Source organism: Sminthopsis crassicaudata, chromosome 3 (genome assembly GCF_048593235.1).
Source record: "Sminthopsis crassicaudata isolate SCR6 chromosome 3, ASM4859323v1, whole genome shotgun sequence".
Lineage (NCBI taxonomy): Eukaryota > Metazoa > Chordata > Mammalia > Dasyuromorphia > Dasyuridae > Sminthopsis > Sminthopsis crassicaudata.
Genome location: NC_133619.1, coordinates 529,643,367 through 529,666,882, shown reverse-complemented (window position 1 = coordinate 529,666,882; position 23,516 = coordinate 529,643,367). Strand labels below are relative to the sequence as shown.

The following is a 23,516-nucleotide window of genomic DNA, read 5'->3' as shown; positions in this document are numbered from 1 at the left end:
AAGGACCAATTCACTGATATTATGTTGTTACTAAATGAAATCCAAATTTTTTATGAGGAATACGATGATAGTAATTTTGCCCAAAGTCCATGAGACTAAGGAGAAGGAAGGAGAAAGAATAAAGGAGAGGATAGATAGGAACAGAAGGCTATATGGGTAGGTTTCTCAGTTGAGGCAGGAAGCTAGGATGAGTTGGATTGAGTGCTACAGAAAACATGAAGTTGGCATAAGTGTGTTGAGTTCAGGATGATAGAAGGAAAGTTAGGGCAGAAATGAATAATGAGACAGATAGGTTGTTAGGTTTCTGCAAGAAGTATATTGAAGGGAAAATACAGTAAACTGGACTAGAAGTCAGATGATTTGGGCTTTGCCACCAGCTAGCTATGTGAGCTTGGATGAATCATTTTATTCTCCAGGCTCCAGTTTGCTGATCTGTAAAATGAGAGAATTGGATTAGATAGCTGCAAGACTCCCTTCTACTGTAACATTCTTATATATATATAGCTGGATAAAAGAATCAATCTATAAAAGCTAGTGGTTAGCATTTCAGCACCAAAATTATGTGTTTGTGTGTGAGGAGGTAGGGAGTATTAAATATGTCCCATAAAGAACATTGTTGAGGCCACAGAAATACTTTTTGTGGATGAATTTTGGTTTTGTGTTATAGTCATTTCTGGAAATAAATTCCATTCTCTCTCATTCTAAATGGAAACAGCTAAGCAATAATGATGAATTCAATGACCATGTCTACAATGTATACAATATTCCACTCCAGTAGTCACAGTCTTCATTATGAAATGAGGAAGATATGTTTCATTGTCTGTTCTCTAGGACTATTACTGGTATTTCAGTTACTCAGAGTTCAACTTCCTTGTAGCTATTTTTTTATTTACTGTCCTACATTGTATAAACGAGTCTTCTACTAACAGAGTACTGTTATGTAGTTAAAATCTTTCAGTCTTTGCACAGTGAATAAATAGTCAAAGAAACCATAGTCCAAAGAAACTCTGGAGCCATTCACAAACTTTTTTTCCTTTGTCCTCACATCATCATACTCCATTGACCAAATGGATAAGGCAAAGGAAGAAGAGAGTAAGGCCCTCCCATACATGTCTTTCATCCGTAGGTTCTCATTTTACCTCCTTGATCTATTGGGATCCTACATTGTACTGTTACTAGGCAACCTGTATTTGTGCTTTAGATGGAAGCAATTTCTCTTCTCAACCTCCAGCCAAAGTTGGTGATGTGGGTGGAGAGGAGGATCCATATTACTTCAATTGTAAGAAGGTTCATTCTGGGACCAGTGTTACTGTTCTAATTAATTACTTGGGTAAAGTAGATCATTCAGATTAATCTAGGGGAATGACAAAATTGTAAGGGGTGCTTGTTGCCATCATAAAATAATACAAAGAGAATTATTCCTAGTGTATTTTTGCGAAATTTGATTTATTAAAGAAGAAACAAAATTCAAGTGAAGAGACAAAGAAAAACAACACATCACATGGGTTTCAGCAAACACCACAATGCAAAAAAAGACTTGAGGGTCAGTGTGATAAATAAATTAAATAAACGAACAAGGTAACTCTTTTTTTGTGGGGTTTTTTTGTTTTTTTTTGGTTTTTTTTACAAATTTAGAATGATCCTGGGACATATTGAAGTGATATTGTAGCACTCAAAGCTTGGTCAGACATTGAAGATGCCAAGGTTATCCACTGAATCCTGGACCATCACCAGTCATCCTGACTTTTGTCTTGCCACTGGACTTCTATGACCCTGGAAGAGAGAATGAGGCTGATGACTATTCAACCGTATCTCACTTCAATCTAATTCTCATGCACATCAAGACATCACCCTATCATATCATTGCTCCTCTTCAAAACAAAGAACAAATTACAATATGATTCGTTATTTAAACATATCTTATTTCATGGTTTTAAACGTCCAGTTGTTTTCAATCACAAGAACAAAGATATTTAACTAATGATAAGATACTTTTAAGAAAGATTTCAGAGCTGATATAGAGACACAGAAATAATCCAAGCTCATATTTTTATTTTGTGGATGAAGAAACAGAGACCTAGAGGATAAATGACTTGCCTGAAGTTATGGGTATTTAGAAAATCTTATCTGTCAATGTGAATAAGGTGATAAAGGCAAGCCAGGGGAATTTTTATTGATGAAAGCTTCTTGGCCAGAATGATAGGATCTCATCTTAGAATAATAGAACAGGAGCTTAAAGGTATCCTTGAAAACCATCAAATCCACTTCTTCATCATACAGTTGAGGAAAATATTGTTGAAGGAAGTTAAAATTCTAAGGTCTCCATGTGAGAGGTGAGATTTGAACCCAAATCTATCTATAGTCCAAATCTTCATATGATAAGTGAGGAAACAGTGAGATTAAATCACTTTTGTTAGTTTCAGGGCATATATACCATACAAAAGGTACCCAGGTAGTCTGCTTTGAGAAGTTCAGAAAGACTGAACGTTTCCCTCCCAGTCCTTCCCAATATCATTCCCACTGATCTTCTACTAATGATGAAATCTCTCGGAGTTATTTTGGAGGTTAAGAAATTAGTTCCTAGGCCAATGTACAATATACTAACCCTTTTCTCTACTTACTCATTAAGGGAAAGAAGACCTTCAAGTAATATGACAAGGGCATATAGGTTGTCATGCTCTTGTTCAGTCATGTTCAACTCATCCTGACCCCATTTGGAGTTTTCTTTTCAAAGATACTGGAGTGGTTTGCAATTTCCTTCTCCAGCTCATTTTACAGATGAAGCAACTGAGGCAGAGTTAAGTGATTTGCCCAGGAAGTGTCAAAGACCAGATTTGAGCTCAGGAAGTTGAGTCTTCCCTATTCCAACCCCAGTCTTCTCTCATCCATTGCGCCACCTATCTGTCCCAAGTTTTCATAAGAGATCAGAACAATTCTGAGCAAAGGTTACTGCCAAGAAAGGCATGCCCAGGTAAGGTGTTCCAATAATTTTTCCCCTTCTGTCCAAGGAACTAGAGGAATGGTAGCAAAAGAGAAGTAGGCAGTAGGGGTGGTCTAGAGTTTTTGCTCAGAGTAGTTTTGATGATTCCAAGGTAATTTGCCAAAAGACATTCCAATGGTCTCACTAAGTGATGGCCCCAAAGTCAGACCCACCTACCATAACACAGTCCATTTCTTTGGGGTGGAGGTAATACAAAAAAGAGACACAAATCAAGATTGGCCTGAGCAGTAGTATTTTCTTCCTATTATCTTGACCTTTTTGCCGGTTAATATCTCTGAGGTCCCCTTTACACTGCCTATCTCACTTCCTATTTGGAGCATCTTGCACCCTCATTGACTCTACCCTACACAGACTGGGCATGCTCAGTAGCTGGGTAGGCTTTGGTCGCCCAGTGGGAAGCCTTTGCACTCGCCGTGCCTGTGTCGGCTCCCTCCCCGCCAGGAGCCACCCAGGTTGCAGCCCTGCTCTGCTCTCCTCAGACTGACCCAGATTCTCGCCCCCGCCCAGCCTGCCTAGATCCAGTGCGGCATCTGAAGCGGCAGCTCTTCCCGTGCCTCGGGCACCCGGTGACAGAGTTGTTCTCTGCCGCTGCCGCCGCGCAAAGCGAGCCAGCTGCTTAGAGAAGGCAGCGGGAGAGTGTGCAGTCTGGGGAGGCTCGGGAAGGAGGGATGGAGACAGGGCGGCCGCCCTATGGGACCAGTTTAACCTGCAGCAGCCTCCAGAACACAGGTGAGTGCCGGACCTCTGGGGCCCAGAGCTGGGGAGAAGGGAAGAAGGAAGGGCAAGGAGGCAAATGCCCGAGAAAGAGAGGAGACGAGGAGGGGGGCGGGGAGAAGAAAGGAGCTGCAGTAGAACTGGGACGCAGCACAAATCGCAAACTGAGTGCTGGAGAAAACATAATAGGGTGAGAACCGGGTTTCTGAATGGGATGGGTGAGGTAATAATGCATTGGGTTTATCCGCTCCGCAGACTGCCCTAGCAGGCAATGGCTAGCACCCTGACACTTCCAAAGAGCACGCACTCGGTTCCCCCAAATGTCTGCAGGTTGCGGTGCCAGGTTGTTTCCAGTTCAGCCAGAGTGCAAGTCGCCTAGCGACAGGACACTAAAGGATCCTGAAGGGGAAGGCGGGGTGTGGAGACAAGAAGAGATAACAGGGTGAAAGGAGGGCAAGGGGGCGTGGCCGGACCCAGGGTCCCTCAGCACCCCCTCTTCCCTAATCAGAGGTTTGTCAGGCTGCTGAGTTCACCGGCAGTTGGTGAAGGAAATCGGGAAGCTAGTTGGCTTCTAACCCTCAAGACTGTGGTTTCTGAGGTTACCTGCTTAAAGAGTTTCAAGGCTAAAACTACCTGCTGGAAATGACATCTCTTCTTTCCTAGGGCAGATAGAATTGGAAGAAGCTTGTGAGTAGGGCTGGATGACTGGTCCTTGAAGCAGGGGTGTGTGTTTGGGAGGGATTGTGTTTTATTATTGGGTGTACGTGTTTTTAAAGTATAGGTGTCGGCTTTGCTTTACTCACAGAGGAATTGCTAATCCTCTCTGTGTTGCACCCTGAAAGACACCTTATAAATATTGCAGGAATGCCCTCTCTACCTTTCTGGAAGAGTTTAGTCAATAGATTTATGCCCATTTTTCTGCACTGAATAGTCAGGGTCAACTTCTCCCCAGAGCTTTCAGCTCTCTGAATTCGGAGAAACTCCTAGGTTAAGAAGAGGGGGCTACTACTTACCAGTAACCCTCTCCTCTGAATCCCAGCCTAATAGGCAAATTAAAAGGAGGCAAGTCCTGGGCTGATCTCCAGGCTCTGCTCCGCAGCTCCGCAGTGTGTGCGTGTTTGTTTTACTAGCTTGACAACCGTCCTTAACAGGACCAACATGGTGGAAAGCAGGTAGTGTGTGGTTGATGTTGCTGACTAGACGAACATCTTTCTTATACATGTTTCTCTTTTGATATCATATGGTTACAATGTGTCTAAGTCATATTAAGCTCAGAAGTTGCTCCACAGTCAACCAGACAGGAACCTTCTTCAGTACAATCTTTTTTTACTTTGGTTACAAAGTCTAAATATATTGGACAGGAATGAGAAATGCCATCCTTCTCAGTAATTGCATGGATTGTTCTGTCTAAATAGTGCAGGAAAGGCCAATTAATGCCAAGCACTTTCATGTTAGAAACAAAGGGCTGTAAGGCATATTTTCTTCTATTTGCCTTAATTTCCGTTGCACCATTGCTATGAATTAATTAGCAAACAGACAAATGCGGATGCTCTTTTTTTCTTAATGGTGGCCCTACCGTGGAAGAATTTGGTTTTTCCTTTCAAAAAGGCAGGTACACAACCCCCCAGAAGACTTGTGCAGAATTTTTCTGTTGTGTTTGATGTTCAGTCTCTGATTAAATATGATAATAAAGCAATAGCTGCTCCGTCTTGACTATCAGCCCATGAATAGTTCAACTGAAATGCTTCAGTTTACAGATGCCCTTGTTAAAAGACCCATCTCCCAACAAAGATCATTGTAAATAAATGATGTGATGTTTCCTTGGCAGTTTTTTTCCCTGCCAATATGTGTATATGTATAACATAGAGCTTCAGTCTTGATAAATGAAGATATCCTGCACACCTCTTATTAGAAAGACAATTATTGAAATAATTTTCTGAGGAAAATACTTGAGGTAGTCTTAGAATTATTTTTAAAACAAGAATCTTCCAAGTTATTAATAAATGTTGAATAATGTAACCTTGATGAATAGCTGCTATCTAAATGTAGAATTAACAGAAAAGAGACTATACATTTTAATCATTTCATAAAATATTTGGTTTTCAAAATAAGGTTTATAAAAAAACAAAAAACGTAATCCTGTTTCTGCTTCTGAAGCCAGGAGAGTATTATTAAATAGGAACTCTGTGGAATTAGAAGTGCATGTATAAAGAGGCCACATTCTAAACAGTGTTAACCAAAGACCTTTTTCTTAATGTATTTTCCACACAACTTTGTACAGCAAGCATTATTATCCCGTTTTATAGAAGAGGAAACAGATTCACAAAGGATAAAAGAATCACACAACTAGAGCTGGTCATTGAACCTAGGCCACCTAGTTCAGAGTCTAATATTTTCGTCACCAAGCCACACTCTCCAAAAATACATTAAAAAATAAAATAGTTCAATTCAATAATTCAACTCAAGAACCAACTTACTTGGAGTCCTTGTGATTAGAGCCTCATATGGTCAATAACCCATAGTTAGTCTTTTTCTCCAAGTTTTGAACTTACAAGAATTGGTTTAAATGTCAGGGCCTCCTTCCTATCACATTTCTTTCTATGGCTTGTACAGCCTCATTTGAAGTTGCCTATGGAAAATCTCAGAATGTATCTGGGAGCATAGTTTGTGCCTATGGGTTTACAGATGTAGGTAAAAGAATCTCCAGTCCCTATACAAGCATTCAAGGTAACAATTCATATATTGGACACAGGATAGAGTTTTTTCCACTCCATAGAAAATGTAGAAAACACATAGAGGACTCTCAAAAACCCACAAACTATGGAGGAAAGATAGGTGAATCCTATTTTTCCTCAAATTCTTAAAGTCTTTATATCCAGAATATAAAATCCTCTTAGAAAACAAATTACCCCACGGTAACATTCCATTTTATTCTGTGGTCTAAACTCGTTCCAGAAAGAAAATGATTTGTTGTTGCCAATCTTTTCCTCATTGCACCTGTGTAACAGGATAATGTAGTCTGGACCAAGGGCAAAATCCAGAACTTCTCTTCATATAGTAACTTTTCTAGCCACAAAGATCTTGTGTGATCCTTTTTTTTTTTTTCTTTCTGGTGATTCTTAGGAACTCTCCAGAAAACTAAAATTCTGAACTGCACACCTTGGGATTATTAAGAAACAACCTGTTGGTTGATACTGTCTGGGAATTCTCTCTCTCTCTCTCTCTCTCTCTCTCTCTCTCTCTCTCTCTCTCTCTCTCTCTCTCTCCCCCAAGATTATACTTCTCAGGAATTGTTTCTTCTTCTCTTAAAAGTCTGGAGTTTAGGAACTCTTGCCATTTGACCATGGAATTCTCCTCTCTTTGACTGCCACTTCTTGGGCTGAAGGATTATACTACTTCCTTTCCAAGTCTAGAGCTAAGAATTTGAGATCAAGAACTCCTTTTGAACCTGTGCCCATGCAGCTTTCATGTGCCTATGTTTCAAAGGAGCCATCAATGGCTCTTAGATAGAAAACAACTAATGCCAATCATCACCATTCTAAGAATATTGACCTAAGATCTAAGATTAAGCTAAGAAGGCTCATTCTTTTGTGTTCCAGTCCTGCTTTAAAAAAGGAGAAAAGTCCCTAAGTTTATGACTGAAATCTTCCATTTTACAGACCAGAACAAAGGAGATAGCTTCTCCTATAAATGTCTTTCCCATAATGGTTTGAGTCACAAAATTCATCTGTAATCTCTTAGTTCCATTATTAACAATACCCAACAGAAGTCATTGATATAAGATCAGATTGATCAGGGAACTACTTGAGTTACCCCCAAGATTTATCCATATCCTTTTCAAAAAATGTAACCATGAGAATGTACACACCTCTCAAAATCCCCAAGATCCCCTCAGTTATATCTTGTCAAGGTAACAAGGATCTCCCCAATCAACCTTCTACCTATTACTAGCAATCATTCATTTGAAGGCACTGCCATATAAGCAACCAGCTATCTCAACATTCCTCTATCACATTCCATTTAAATCTTTACCAGCTCACCAGAAATATTTCCTTCCTCCTTTGAAGGTCATGGTTAGGTATAGAGACTTGGCTAGAGCATAAATCTTTGCTAATCTGGAATTAATTTGGGCAGTTCAAACCATTACAATTGTGTTTGAATTGATTAATTTCATTACTTAAAAATAGGCAAATTAAATATTGATCTATGTTAGCTGCTCTCTATTTCTTTAAGGAAAATAGTTTCTATATTGTGAGTAAGTTTAATAAGTACATATGAAACATCACACACAATATGTATATAAAGCATTTTGATCTTCAATTTTGGGAGCACAAGTCAATCAAATATAATATTATAGCTATTTATTTGAAAAAGTGATCAGAATATATTAAGTCCAGAGATAATATGGACTGGCATGTTTAATGCTCAAATGATGATAGCAATGATGATGATGATAGCAAACATTTATATATTATCCACTGTGTGCCAGACACTGTGTTAAATATTTTTCAAATATTATCTCATTTGATCTTCACCACAATCCTGAGAGGTAAGTGCTAATATTACACCATTTTAGAGAGAGGAAATTGAAACAAATGGAGTTAAATGACTTGCCCAGAATCACACATCTAGTAAGTGCTTGGATCAGCATTCCAACTCAGATTTTTCTGATGCTAGTTCAGATCTCTATCCAGTAAACCACCTGAATGCCCCCAAATCAATACAAATCTATTAATATGTTCAAGACACTGGGTCAAATTCTGGGTTGGGGGATTGGAGGAATGACAATTCCTACCTTCAAGGATTCTAAAGTTTAATTATGGGTTAGAGAATAGCACAAAGGAGAAGTCCAAAAAAGCAATTAAGAAGTTTTCAGGAGGGTCATTTTTAGCTGTTGTGTATTAAAGAAGTCTTCTTGGACGAAAGGAAATTTGAACTGTGCCTTGAAGGTAGAAAGGGATTTCAACGGGTAAAAAAAATGTGGTGATTATTTCCAGACATGGAGATGGTATGTTTAATTTTGGGAATATCTGGCAGTCCTTTGGCAAGTATGCAGAATGTGTGTAGGGAAGTAATATGAAATTTTAAGTTAGCTATTTAAAATTGCTTACCATCTCATGGGAGAGAAGGAGGAAAAGGAGAAAGAGAGAAAATTTGGAACTCAAAAGAATTTTTAAAATGAATGATAAAAAGTGTCTTTACATGTAATTGAGAAAGATAAAATTTTTTTTTTTTAAAGAAAGGGAAAATTGGGGTTAGAATTTTCAGGGCCTTAAATACCGATTTAGGAGATGATATTTTTTCTTATATGCAGTGATTAGCAATTGAAGGATTTTGAGCAGGAAAGTGTCAAGGTCAGCCCTGTACTTTAGAAAGATTATTTTGCATCTGTCGAAAAGGCTGAAGAGGGGAGATACAGTAAGCAGTAAAAAAAAAAAAAAAAAAAAAAAGAGTAAAGCAGTAAAGTAGGCAGGAGGCTATTAGAGTAGACCAGATGGGTGGTAACGAAGGCCCAAAGTTAAGTAGTGACAATATAAGTGGAAGGAGATGATAGATATACAAGAGACTGCAGATATATATATATATATATATATATATATATATATATATATATATATTTAATGGATGAGACTTGGCAACTGATTAGATATGGGGAATGCGGGGGAGAAGAGTGAAAAAGAGAGTTGGAGATTGAGAGCCTGTGTGACTGAGATGGTGGTACCATCAACAGAGATAGTGGGTGTGTTTTTTTTTCAGTAGCAAATGAGGCACTGGTTTAGTCCAAATTTCCAGTTTGGTCCTGCTCCCTATAAAGAAGATACTGATGATAAGAAAGGGGATGCAACGTAGGATTTGCAGAAATAGTGATTTGTGGAAAATGAGCAGATGCTTATAGTACCAGAGAGTACCCATTCAGAATGAGTAAACACAGTTAGTTCTAAACATATATATATATATATATGAAGATATAAATGTATGTATGTATGTCACATGCTATACTTCAGAACTACAGCACTATGTTAATAAGAGAAGGAAAATTCCTTTTTTTAAAATTTTATTTATAATTTTTTGACAATATATATGCATGAGTAATTTTTTATAACATTATCCCTTATATTCATTTTTCCAGATTATCCCCTCCCTCCCTCTACTCCCTCCCCTTGATGACAGGCAATCCCATATATTTTACATGTGTTACAATATAACCTAGATACAATATATGTGTGTAAATACCATTTTCTTGTTGCACATTAAGTATTAGATTCCGAAGGCATAAGTAACCTGGGTAGATAGACAGTAGTGCTAACAATTTACATTCACTTCCCAGTGTTCCTAGAGAAGGAAAATTTCAAAAAAAAAAAAAAAAAAAAAAGCTGAATTTTAGTGGCTGTCCAGACAGGAATGAACAATTAGCAAATTCATCAGCCATCCACTTTCATTTCTGGCTTCAACTCTGATAAGCTATATGGATCTCAATTCTTCTAACTCTCAGCAATTTTGATTTTATTAGTGTCCATCAGTAAATTATAATGTATTTGATTTTCAACAAATTGTTTTTTTCACTGTAAGGACTTAGGCTCATTCAGTATTTTAAGTATCACATGTTGAAATTCTAAGGAATATTAAGCTAAGATTTATCTTAAGTATATTAAGTTAAAAGCAAAGCCTTGAGTTAATTAATAACTTTCCCTAAAAATAGAAATAGAATCTTAATTCATGATTATATTAGTTGTCTTTCCTACATGACAATTTATTTTTTATCACTGGGATTAGACAATTTAAATAATTTTTTCATTCCTTATCACTTGATTATTAAAAACAATTTAGTTATACCTAGATGAAAAAAAGAAGCAACCAAGACTTAATTTACTACTTTGTTCAATTTATTGATTGTATTAAAAAACATTGAAGAAATTTTTTCAAAATAAATTCATGTTCTAGATTTTACAAAAACAAAATTTAACATGGTAATATCTCTAAGGTTAACTTAAGTAGACAAATACACTCTAATGAAGCTTATATCCGTTTTTAAGGAATAGTAAAATAGGTCCAAAAAAAGAAACTTTAGAATTAAGGATAAATAAATATTTGTTGAGCTGAATTAAATAATATTTTAAAATGTTCTGTTCCTCCCTCCCCCCTCTCCAACTCAGAAAGCTAATGGGAATCAGAAAGCTAATAAGGTCTATATTTTTTGTGTCACTTTGGGTGAGCCATTTATTTCTAGATCCTTTTTTTTTAATTCAGAAAATGGAAGGTAAATATTTTTCCTTAAAACACTATTTTACATGCACATCTGTCTCTATGAAATAAACTGTAAATCCTGATGTTTTGTGATACAACCAACATCATTCTTAATAGGATTGGAGTAAGTTTGAATGACATCTTCTCCAGAGTCTTTAGACAAAATTTTTTTTCATATAATTTCATGGTGTTTTGTCACATTTCCCTTTTTAATTCTCTCAGTGCTGAAGAAGGTAAATGCTTAAGGATTCTTATTTCTTTATTAAAAAAAAAAGTTTCAACAGGCCTATATGCCAAAATTTCAAGGTCATTTGATTGTAATTTTCAATATAATTTGAAAATAATTTCTATTAGTACCAATTCTCAGAGTGGGTGCTTGGTTAGACTGTTTGATATAGGAATTTATACAAATTGGGTAACCCTTAAGAGATATTCTTTTGTATAAATAATGAAAAAAATGTTGTGATTTCGTCCCTGTTGATACATTTTCTTTTTCTCCCCATAGATGTTGTTTAATTTTTATAAATATTTCCAATGATGCTGCCCTCTGCTCCAAAATTTACCTTATTTCACTACCCAATTAACATAAACATTAGACTATATCTTCAGAATTAATTAAAATGTAGGCTTATTATCTTTTCAAGTGAAAAAGAATAATTCAAAAATTCTTTTCAGAATTTAGGAGCCAAATTTATAGGATTTTATTTTTCAAGATAGATTTTAATCTCAAACCTTTTTCATCCAGAATATAAGGTGGCAGAATATATCAGATACTTTTTTCTGAAACAAATTTTTAAAATACTTTTAAGAAGTTATATCAAAGTAATTTGAAAAGAAATACATGTTATCTATAATCATTATTCAGAATTGGAAAATAATCATCAGCAATTTCACCTAGTAATCATTTTTTATATAAGATCAAAATTTTAACTCTGATTCTATATGCTTCAATTTACTACTTCATGTATTTATAATCAATTCAGAATACTGTAGAACTTCATAAATGGGATATATAATCATTCAGAAAAGACCTAACTAATCACACAGGAAAAGCCAAGTGGATAAATAATGCCTAAGTGAAGTTATGATATGTATTTATATGGGCAATCTATAGAGCTCATATGTACAAGTAGCTTGAACATCTATCCTGGATGGAAAATGAACTGTTCTCTAAAACAAAAGCCTATCTTTTTGGGTATATATATATATGCATACTTCTTTTTGTAGCTTTCAGTGTTTAGCACAGTACTTAACACAGATTAAAGACTTAATAGTATTTGTTGACTGACTGGATGAGGTAGTTTACAGACTCTTTTGTTGTTATTATGGCAATTGCTCTGTATCAATTAAACTTTTTTAGGAAATTATTATAATTTATGTCTATGTTTATTTCTCCATGTATTACCCCCATATTTTCCTCTCCTTTTTTTGAATTCTCAGTTTGAATACCTTAAGCTGGATCTATCATTATTCACTGTCTTTTTTCTCATTTTGATATTCTAGTTTTGTGATCTTTGCTCTTAATATGTTGGTGGTCTGACTACATAGATAGCTAATTTAAACATATTCCCTATCAGTAAGGGCAGGCAGGCATGTTTTGAAGTCAGGAAGACTCATTTAAAGTTCAAATCTGGCCTCAAACACTGATTAGCTGTGTGATCTTGGGCAAGTCACTTAATCTTTTCTGTCTCAATTCTCATGTGTAAAATGAGCTGGGAAAGGACATGGCAAATCATTCTAGTATCTTTGCCAAGAAAATCCCAATTGGAGTCACAAATGGTCAGACACAACTGAAATGACTCAACAACAACCTATATCAGTAATGAGTATTTTTCTCTCCATTAAAATGTAATCTGTTTCACTTTTTGTTATTTTGTGCTCACTTTGTCCAGTACCTCCCAATTTGTTTCTTGAAGAAAGTATTCATCATGTATTGTTATTAAATTTCTACTTTAAAATAGTCTTTTGATTTCCTTCATTTCTTACTTCTGAACCAAATTTTCTCTTTCCTTTATTATGCCCACCTTCACATTCAAATCACAAGTTCCAAAGAATATATTTATTTTATCTGGAGGATGTTTATCAAATTCTTCATATAACTTCACTGTCTTATCTTTTTTAAGAGAAATTGATATTTAAGGAACAATTATCTTCATGGTAATATGTTTGGAGATGTTTATCAAGAACTCTGAACTAAGCTGGGGATGTTTTAGTGTTTTTTCTTTATTTCATGGATTATAGTGGCATGAATTCCAATAGTCTTTGGGAATCTAGAACCAGAATAATACTATGAAGAGGAATCAGAGGTAGACTTTTATGTTCCATGTATTGCCTATACTTAAGAATCAAGGAAATGTGTCTAGTACATTTTAGAAGTAATTCCATTTAAAAAAAGAAAATAGAAATAAAATCATTCTAGTTCATATAGAGTGTAAGGAAGTCATTTCTATATTATATTTGTTGATAATTATGTGCTAATATAATGTTTATGCAAAATATTTTTGATATTGCAAAGCAATAGAAATGTGATTCTGGAAAACTTTCTTCCTGCGGTTTGTATAGAGAAGAGTTATCATATAGATAAGTGGATAAGGCTGTTCAGCTGAGCCAGAAAAGACTTGTTCACTCATTTATGGATCCTCAGAATTTCTCAATCATCAGTGCTCTTCAAATTAACTGAGAGTTGGGGATCCACAAAGTTTCATTTTATTTTAATATACAATATATGCATTGAAAAAGAAGAGATGATTTTATGCTAGCAATTGGAGGAAATACCTAGGATTTCACAACTTTTACTGAACATATCAGTCACAATTGATGTTTATACATATATATATATATATATATTGTGTCACTGTTTGAAATTCACTTCCTTTTCTGCATTATAATATAGTGGGAAGAGCACTGAGTCAAAAGAAAGGGGTTAAAATGTGGGCTCGGACATTACCTTTGTGACTTGTGCAAGTCACTTAACTGTTCTAGATTCCCATTTCCTCAATTGTAAAATGAAGTGATTGGTCTAGATAATAGCAAAGTTCCCTTCCCTCTTTAAGTTTCTGATTCTTTAATTTTAAAACTAGAGTCATATGGATTCAAGGAAAGTTTCAGTGAAATGTTGGGTGATCCATTCTTCATGACTGCATATATTCATAATTTCATTAATATGAGTACTAATGAGTACACATGTATACTGACACAGATAGGAACTCCTCTCTGTCCCTCAACAACTTACATCTTAAGTGTAGATTATATAGTCCAGCTCCTTTATGTTATAGGCTCAGAAAATTGAAGCTTTATCGGAGGCGATTACTGTTAGAGCTAGGTTTTGAATTCTAGTCCTCTGACTCCATATTTATTGCTTCTCCATTCTCCCATTGTTTCATTTTAATATGTTAGACTAAGAAATGTTAGAAGCAATATAACCTACAACCCAGGGGTTACTAGAAATGAGAGCCATTGTAACCTGAGTCAATATGACCTAAATGAGATAACCTTTACCTATTGAAGTAGAACACAGTGAGTAATCCTGTACAATTCTGGTTGTCCAGGAACCAGCAGGCTTTTTCAGTGTCATCAAGGTAGTTTCTACCTCTCTCAAAAAGGAGAAATTTTCTTTTAAAATATTTTAAATTTTTTCATTCATCCCTACAATAAGAAAATGAGTTACTTATTATTTGTATTTCCCATTAATTGTATTTATTAAGAATATCTTGGCTTTGTGGCTTTCTTTCTTATCTGCTTCCTGAATTCTCATGATTCCTTCAAGACTCCATTTAAATCCTACATTTGCTAGTACCTTTGCTCTGATATTATCTCCAATTATATATCTTGTACCTTTGCATGTCATGTCCTCCTTTAGAATGTGATCTCAACAACAGTTATTACATTTTTACCTATTTATGTACCCTGAGGACAGTATAATGCTTGGCATGCAGTAATCACTTAGTAGATGCTTGTTGATTAGTTGAGTGTCATGATAGACAAAATAAAAGTCAGAAAAACCTGGTTTCAAATACCATATCTGACATCCATTATGTGACCTTAGCATGTCATTTAAACACTCTAAATCTATTACCTCATCTATAAAATAAAGATAATAATACCCGACTAGCAAAATTCTTGAGGGTTTTTAATGAACTAATGTATAGAAACACTTCACAAATTTAAAAACCTTTGTAAATGTCAACTATTATGGGGTTTTATTCCTCTTTTTAACCTTGAAGCAAGGAATACTTTGTGTCCCAAAGCAAGGAATCACTGTCTTACTTTGGGATATCTAAAGGGGAAATAGACTTTTTTTTTTTCCTAGTTTCCCTCCAGATTTTCCTCCCATGTTCTTCTCAAGTCTGTACCTTCATAGCCAGCTCAAGGGTATAAGGACATTTTCCCAAGCCCCACATTTTGGGGTTTCCTCACAGTGAGAAGAAAAGCCTGGAAGTGTTCAGGCAGGTAATCAGTGGGTGAAAATGAGGTGGCTTCCTAAGAGCCAAGAAAGACCTCAAGCTCACAGGACATGAATAAATGCATAATGGCTTTGTTCTATCCTGATTTCACCCATATAAAGAATTAAGGATCTACTAGGTAGTTTACCCTGGACTAAAATAACACTCTTTTAACAAATATTTATTGAGAACAGTGTGCACAGTGCTTGCCCTAATGTGAGCTTTTTTGTTACTTTTTTTTTTTTTTTTACTATTCTCTATAGCATAGGCCTAAAGAAAATAATGACATCTGAAAGATGCTTTGAAATTTGTAAATATTTTATGTGTTATTCCATTTGAACCTCATAGCAACCCTGTCAGATACATATTTATATGTATTATTACCTACGTTTTACAAATGTCAGATGACTTTTAGGGACACAAGTGATAAATGTCAAAGGCAGGATTTGAACCTTGGTCTTCTTGATGTCAAATCCATTATCCTAATGTCTACCCATTATATTCACAACTGCCTAATTCTTAATGGCTTGAAACTCTTCATTATCAAACCGGTCATATACTCCCTAATCATTGATGGACAATCAGAATTAGCACCTATTTTTGGAATAATATTCTCTTTTCACACTCAGTTCTTGTTCCTGAACATTATAATAATTTTCTTAGATTTTTCCTGTCAGAGTTTTTCTGATAGAGATCATAGTCATAAATGATATGAAGTTCTGTCAAAATAAAACCACCTCTGAATGATTTAACTTTTGCCCCCAAAGAAATAGGCTATTGCAATTTTTATGTTAAAAAATCCTCAAGATTAAGTTCAAAACATTAAAGCATAACTGAATTCACTTCAAACACACAGCAATGTGTTTTAGTGCCAATAAAGACAATCTTTTCTTAATTCTCTTTTTGCTAGGTGAGCTATTTTTAGCATTGCTTCGGAGAGATAATTTACTCTTCTCTTCTTTCTCCCATGAGAGTAAGGTACAGGATGGAGGGGGAAAGCCTCCAGAAAACCCAGAAAGCCAATATACTTTTACCGTAGAGCTGAACTAAGCTTCCAACTTATTTCTTGACCTCTGTTGACACCAACCTAAATTCTCAAGACTGCTAATGCTATACATTTCAAAGAGGATCGTATTGTCTACAATTGGGAGAAGCTTTTTATTTGTGCTTTCAGTGTCTATATAATGTCTTTCTTAATTAATAATTAATAAATAAATAATAATTAAACTCTTAATTAGCAAAACCAGCTATATTCTCCCTAATCATTGATGGACAATCAAGATTAGCATCTATTTTTGGAGCAATATTCCCTTTTCATCCTCACTTCTTGTTCCTGGCCATTATGACAATTTTCTTAGACTTTTTCTGCTACATATTTTTATGATAGAAATCATAGACATAAACAAGATGAAGTCCTATCAAAAATAAAGCAACATAAAAAAAAACCCTGGTTAATTTAATCTTCCTTCCCCCCCTTCAAAAAAAAAAAGGCTATTGCCTGGAAGGTAAGAAAGAGAGAGTATCAAAATTTAGCCCTGGGGACTTCTTTATGAATGAATGTGTATGTTATTGAGTGGGCTGGATAACAGGTGCAAAATTTGCATAGGTTATTAGTGTATTCATTATTGAAGATTTTTACAATATTGCTTGCTTTCCCTCTTTGCAAGTAAGATGACTGTAGTTAGATAAATCCAATACTTTTACATATGGTTGTTTCTAAGAAAGCTAGGTGGCACAGTGAATATAGGATTGGACCTGGATTCAGGTCAAATCCTGCCTTACTCATATCTTGAGTAAGACTTAACTTTGGTTTACCTTAATATCCTCATCTGTAAAATGGGATAATAGTAACACTTTCCTATGAGAGTTCTTATAGAGAGAAAATGAGGTAATATTTGCACAGCACTTTGCAAACTTTAAAGTGCTATATAAATGATGTTGTTACTCTTATGGTCAAATACTGGTAATTCACCCAAGTTCTCCTGTTCATTCAAAATAGCTCAATGAATAGGATCTACCTTTTTTGAAATGGATACTGTGCTGCCCTGAGTTTTGCAGTCATTGCCCCCATTTTATTACCGTCCAGATCTCCTGTATTTGAGCAGGCTTACTTATTTCTTCTTTAGTCCTGCTTCCTGCTTAATTAAAAAGAAAAAAAAAAAATCTCTGCATGGGAGCAGTGGTTCACAGCAGGGGAAGGGGATGATTCTTATTAAAAAAACAAAACAAAACAAACAAAAAAAAAAAAACCCAACAGTTTCTTGCTAGAGCCATCCTCTATTTAACCACCAAAGGGATTTTCCTCAAGCATAGGTCCAGCCAGATCACCTCTCCTGCTCAATAAACTCCATAACTCCCTCCCTATTTCCAGCTATTAAGAACAACTCCTCTGCTTGACATTCAACCTCTCTGCAACCTCATTCTTCCTACTTTTCCAGTCTACTTATACCTTATTCCTTGACATACTCTTCTATTCAGTGACATTGGTCTCCTTACTCCTCCAAGAACAAAACAACTCATCAGCCTATCTCAGGCCTGAAATGCTCTCCTTCTTAGTTGTTACTTCCTGGCTTCCCTGACTTCAAGTATTCTCTTTTACAGGAAGCTTTTCCCAATCTCTCTTAATTTTAGTGTCTTCCTTCTAGTTTATTTTCTTTTTGTTTTGTATACAGTTTTTTGTATATATTTATTTCTTTGTTTTCTTTCCTTCCATTAGATTATGATATCCTTCCTTCCATTAGATTAGAGGGCAGGGTTTGTCTTTTGCTTCTTTTTGAACCTTAGCACTTAATCCAATACCTGGAACATAATAGGCACTTAATACCTGTTTACAGACCAACTAGAGTGATATATTTTTTGTTGAAACTGTCAGCAACTAGTACCTTGAAAATCCCTGTAAACTTCCACTATTATTATTATTATAGTTATTATTATTTTTATTTATTATTATTATTATAGTTATATCCTCTGGGGCTAATCAATATAAATCTAATCCTTTTTTCCATATGACATTTTAGCTACTTGAAGGATCTTTTGAGGTCATTATTTTCCAAGATAATTTGTCTTTTTTTCAACTCTCTGCTATAAAAGAATAGGACTATATCAAAAACAAAGTGATCCTTATCACTCTTTTGCACTCCTACATTTCTGCTTTACAGAAATATATATATATATATATGCATATATATCTACCTATTAATATATAGATATATTTCAATTTTTTCAGATCCTAAAAGAGAAAGATTGCATATTGTAGATTGGAATGCTAATAACACTGTAATATACAATATATGTGATCTAATGATATTACTAGAAAGTTATCACTTGGTATCATGACAAAATATTAAAATTGTGTCTCATAAACTAAAGATCACATAGACACCAAAAACTGTATTCCCAATGTCTGTGAAACTATAAATTACAAATATAGATTGTGAGCTAATATTTTATGCCTAAAGTGGGGAAAGGCTTTTCATTTGTTTTTTGTCAGCAAAGTAAATATATATGCCAGTTAGTATGTCTTATATGGAATAGATTAACATTAATTGATAGTAGTAATAGCTAGCATTAATATAGTACTTTCTAGTTGACTAAGTATTTTTCATAGGATATCTCATTTGAGTCTTACAATAGCCCTGTGAAGTAAGTACTATATTACAATCACTTTCCAATAACTTCAAACTTGTATTTTAGGAGGCTTCCTTTCTAAAATTTATTACTGACACAAGGATGCTTCAGTATTGTACTTACAAGGATTCACAACATTCTGAACACATGTTCACTATGACCACAGTAAAGGAAAACATAAAACTCATAGCCTTTGTTTTCATCATGCCTAGGAATTTCCCAAGATGCTGTGCACCAAATGTTAGCCTATTTATTCTAGTGAAAGGTAGAAATGTATTCCACTGACATATCAGCTCTTAATCTGTGGGTCCTGCAACAAATTCACAGGTATAAATTAGACATATGTGCAGTTCCACATTTAAGATTTGCTTCCAACAATCTCTGCTCTTTTAAAATTCATTGAATATATCTTTTGCAAGTTTTTCCTGGATTGTTCTAATTGTTTGTCTGCCAATTCAAAACTTCTTTTTAATAGTTCCCACTCCTGTTTTCTGATATCTAAGTGTGGGTCTATATCTAGGATAAGAGGAAATGTCTCAAATTATTAAAAAAATTAATTTTAAAATCAAAACATATTAACAGTAGTTTAAAAACCAACACATGCTACATAGCAGGACTTCCTAAACTTTTCTACTTGTGATCCCTTTTCAACCAAGTAATTTTTACATGACCCCAACTCAAATCTGAGCCAAAGTGTTTCTGGCTTTCACACTTGCTGTATGTTCAGAATCAAGGCTGCAATGAGGTCACATGATGCAAGAGAGGCAAGTGCTGCCAGAAGTACCTTGGATTCATTACTCATTTGATTTTGAATTAATTTTTGGTTGTTGTGTTCAGAAACCTTTCACCATTGCCAAATTTTTTGACACCCACATTTAGTTACATGACTTCATATATGAGCTTGCAACCTGCAGTTTAAGAAGTTTTGCTATTTAGTACTTGTTTAAAAGATTGAAGTATTATAACATAAAAGAAACAAAAGTTCAAATCAGAATTACTCACTGGGGATATTTAGTTTATAATCAATTTTATCTTTGTGTGCAGATATTAGTCATGATTAGATTGTGCCATGTCAAAAAAAACTAGGAGCATAAATCAATGACAAAATCATGTAGGAGCCCCAAATCTCAGTATTAGGAAAATGCAAGCCTGTACCTCAGAATGAATAATGTCTATATCATATCTGACAAGTTATTATCCAGTCCTTGATTATAAATGAAGTTCCCTCCAAAATGGGGAAAACCATTACCATCCAGGGAAGCCCGATCTAACATCCAGAGAGCTGTTAAGACATTTTCCTGTACATCAAACCCTAAACTGTCTTTTTATCAGCTTCCTAAATCTGTCATCTGCCAATTTCATAAATATGTTGTCTAGACTTTTCTCAAGGCATTAATAAAAAAATGTTCAGCAGCACTGAACTAAACACAGATCCCAGAGATACTCTACTGGAGAATACTTTAAAGCTGACATTGAATTATTAACAACTACTCTTTGGACCTAGCTGCTCACCTGATTCCATATCCACCTAATGGCCTTATCAAATCCAGTAATTTCAAACTCAAATAAAAATAGGATTCAGAAATCAAACATAAGAAACCTTGTAGGCCACTTATTGACTTAAAAATCAGCACATTTTTTATGTTTATAAAGCCATATATTAAAACAAAATAGGAGATACATTTTCATCTGGTTTGGGCTGCACTTAGGAATGTTGTGAGCAACATGTGACTTGTGGGTTAATATGTTTAATTTCTTTGATCTAGGTCATACCAATCCAGCTTTCACATCCATCAATCCAGAATCACATCAACAGATGTACTAGGCATTATGGACACAAGTACAATAAATAAAGCAATCCCTTCTCAGAAGGAGCTTACATTCTAAAGAGGGAGACCACAAAATCATATAAAATATAAATACAAACAAAATAAGTATTTGTTGTTGTTCAATGATTTCAATTCTGTCTGACTCTTCCTGACCCCATTTGGGGGCTTTCAAGGCAAAGACACAGATTGGTATGCCATTTCCTTCTCCAGCTCATTTTTTAGATGAGGAAACAGGGTTGAATGACTTGCCCAGGGTCATACAGCTAGGATGTGTCTGAGTCCGGATTTAAACTTATATCTTCCTAACTTCAGCCTGGTGCTCTGTCCACCGTACCATCTATCTGTATAAAAACAAATAAAAAGTAATTCAATACAAGATAAAAGATATTTTGTCAAAGCCTTTGTTAAACTCTAAACAATAACAGTATAATGATAATGATAACTATCATTTATATAGTGCTTTAAGTTTTTGCAGAATACTTTTCAAAAATTCACTCATTTTATCCTCATAACAACTCTGGGAGATAGGTGCTAATATTTTACAATTGATAGAGGTTAAATGACTACATAAAGTCACACAGCTAAATGAGAGTCTGAGGTCACAATTTGAACTCAGGATTTCCTGACTCTTGTCCCAGCATTCTAAACTGTATTGACAGTATAGAAGTCTTCTGATGTACCTTTCTATTAATGTTGACCAAATAAATAAATAAAAGTAATGATCTGACTTATTCTGGACAAAGGCTTTCTAACTCTCCTGTGATCAATACTTCTTTTACCTGACAGGAATTCTAAATAAAGCACAATAATTAAAAAAAATATTTTAGTATAGGAATTTAAACTAGAAAGGTATTTATTCTTGATCTAGCTTTCATTCTGTGATGTATAAAATAACCAAGAGGTTCTTTAATTCTATCAAGACACTGAATTTCAATGCTATATTATCAAGGATTGAAGGAATTACAACCTCCATCATACCACAAGGATAAATTCCCATGTTGCCTTATATTCCCATCCCAATTAAAATGTGGCTCCAAGATGTAAGTATCACCTTATCAGTCTTACTAACCCATGACACTGTATGAATCTTATAAAAATAACCTTATTGTTCTCTATGCCTTTTTAATATGGTTAAGCTTTACTGATTTTTTATCTGAGCTCAAAGCACTTTTTCACAGTCTCCTATCATCTTTATGAAGTATTCATCAGGAAGAAAATCAGGGTTTTACAGAGTGAAATGTAATAAACAAATTACACAAAGTCACCAAGTTCATAGGATCTGCATGTTTCAAGTGACCTTAAGAACAGAGCAATAGGGGCTGCTAGATGATGCAGTGAATTTAGAGCACTGGTCCTAAAATCAGGAGGACCTGAGTTCAAATCAGACCTCAGATACTTAACTCTTACTAGCTGTGTGACCCTGGGCAAGTGGCTTATCCCCAATTGCCTTGCACCCCCCCCCCAAATGCATACCAATGTTTGAGGCAGTTAGCCCTTTTGTTCAGACCAATAAGCCAATGAGACTAATGTCATGGATTTGATTCCCTTATGGGACAATTAGGTCATCTGTTATGTGACCTCAGATTGTACCCCTGAGCAGATCTAGACATTTTGCTGTCAATCATAACAAGTTCAATAAAAGATTATACTAGGATTATTGGAAAAAAACAACTCAATGTTTATATTCTATCAAACTTGAATCAGAAACACAAGTTGTCCTGGAATTTTTTCAAAGATTCTATAGTTTATGGAAATTGTCAGGAAATAGCAAATAGTTATTTTCCATATAAAATATTCTGAGAGAGAATCTGGCATAATGGAGATGAGGTCTGACCTTAGAATACAGAAAGTTTTGGTTCAAGACATTTTCTGCAACAAATATGAGCTTCGTGAACATGGACAAGGGGGTTGGTTAAATTCTCAGTGTTCAAGGCTACTCTTGAAGACTACAAATTATGGAAGAAGTTGCTTGCAAGTTCCCCATACCTGATGTTACTCTTACATTAGCCCCAAAAAGCCCTTCCCATTCTTCATCCAGTCTATTTTTTGAAAACAGAATTCAAGTTACTCTCCTTTACAGAATCTCTCTTCTAGCCAAACAAGTCAATTTGCTGTTTTCCAGTACCTATTTCATTTCTTTCCTACATGCCTTTCCAGAGGCTATTCTGACACCTAGAAAGTTTTCCTTCATTTCCACTTCTTAGACCACTTTGCTCCACTCAAACCTCTGCTCTACCCAACTCCTTTCTAGATTCCCCAGCTGTTAGCACTCTTCCCTGTAGCCAGTTATTTTTTATTTACTTTGCAAATGATATACTTTGAATATTATCTGTTTATACCCTTCACCCACCCACTTAAGAGAATGTGACTTCCTTAAAGACAAGAAGTATTTTGCTTTTTTTTGTTTGTTTTCCTAGGAGTAACAGTAACTAGAATATAGTATGCACTTATATTAAATTGGCTTGAAATAGAGGAATTGGGGAGGGAGGTGAAGCACTCATTTTAAAAGAATCTCAAGAATTCTTCATTTTATAAAAGTAATCTTTACTTCATTGAAGAATTCATTAAATATTCCTTTAAAATTATGAGCATTCCTGGTCCATTTAAAATATGGCATATTGCTTAGAGAATGCTGTGAATTATGACATTCAATACTTA

At 35.0% G+C, this 23,516-nt stretch overlaps 1 protein-coding gene across 4 annotated transcripts in view; it reads left to right on the top strand.

Moving 5' to 3' along the window:
- Nucleotides 1-3,370: 3,370 nt before the first annotated feature.
- Nucleotides 3,371-23,516, top strand: part of ELMOD1 (ELMO domain containing 1) — a 67,512-nt gene continuing 47,366 nt past the window's right edge. Inside the window, exon 1 of one of the 4 annotated variants that reach the window (XM_074304346.1) lies at nt 3,371-3,730. The gene's annotated coding sequence lies outside the window, so the exon portion shown is untranslated. Of the gene's footprint in view, nt 3,731-3,817; nt 4,403-23,516 lie in introns of those variants that run through there. The other 3 variants (XM_074304343.1, XM_074304347.1, XM_074304344.1) reach the window with 3 other exon arrangements.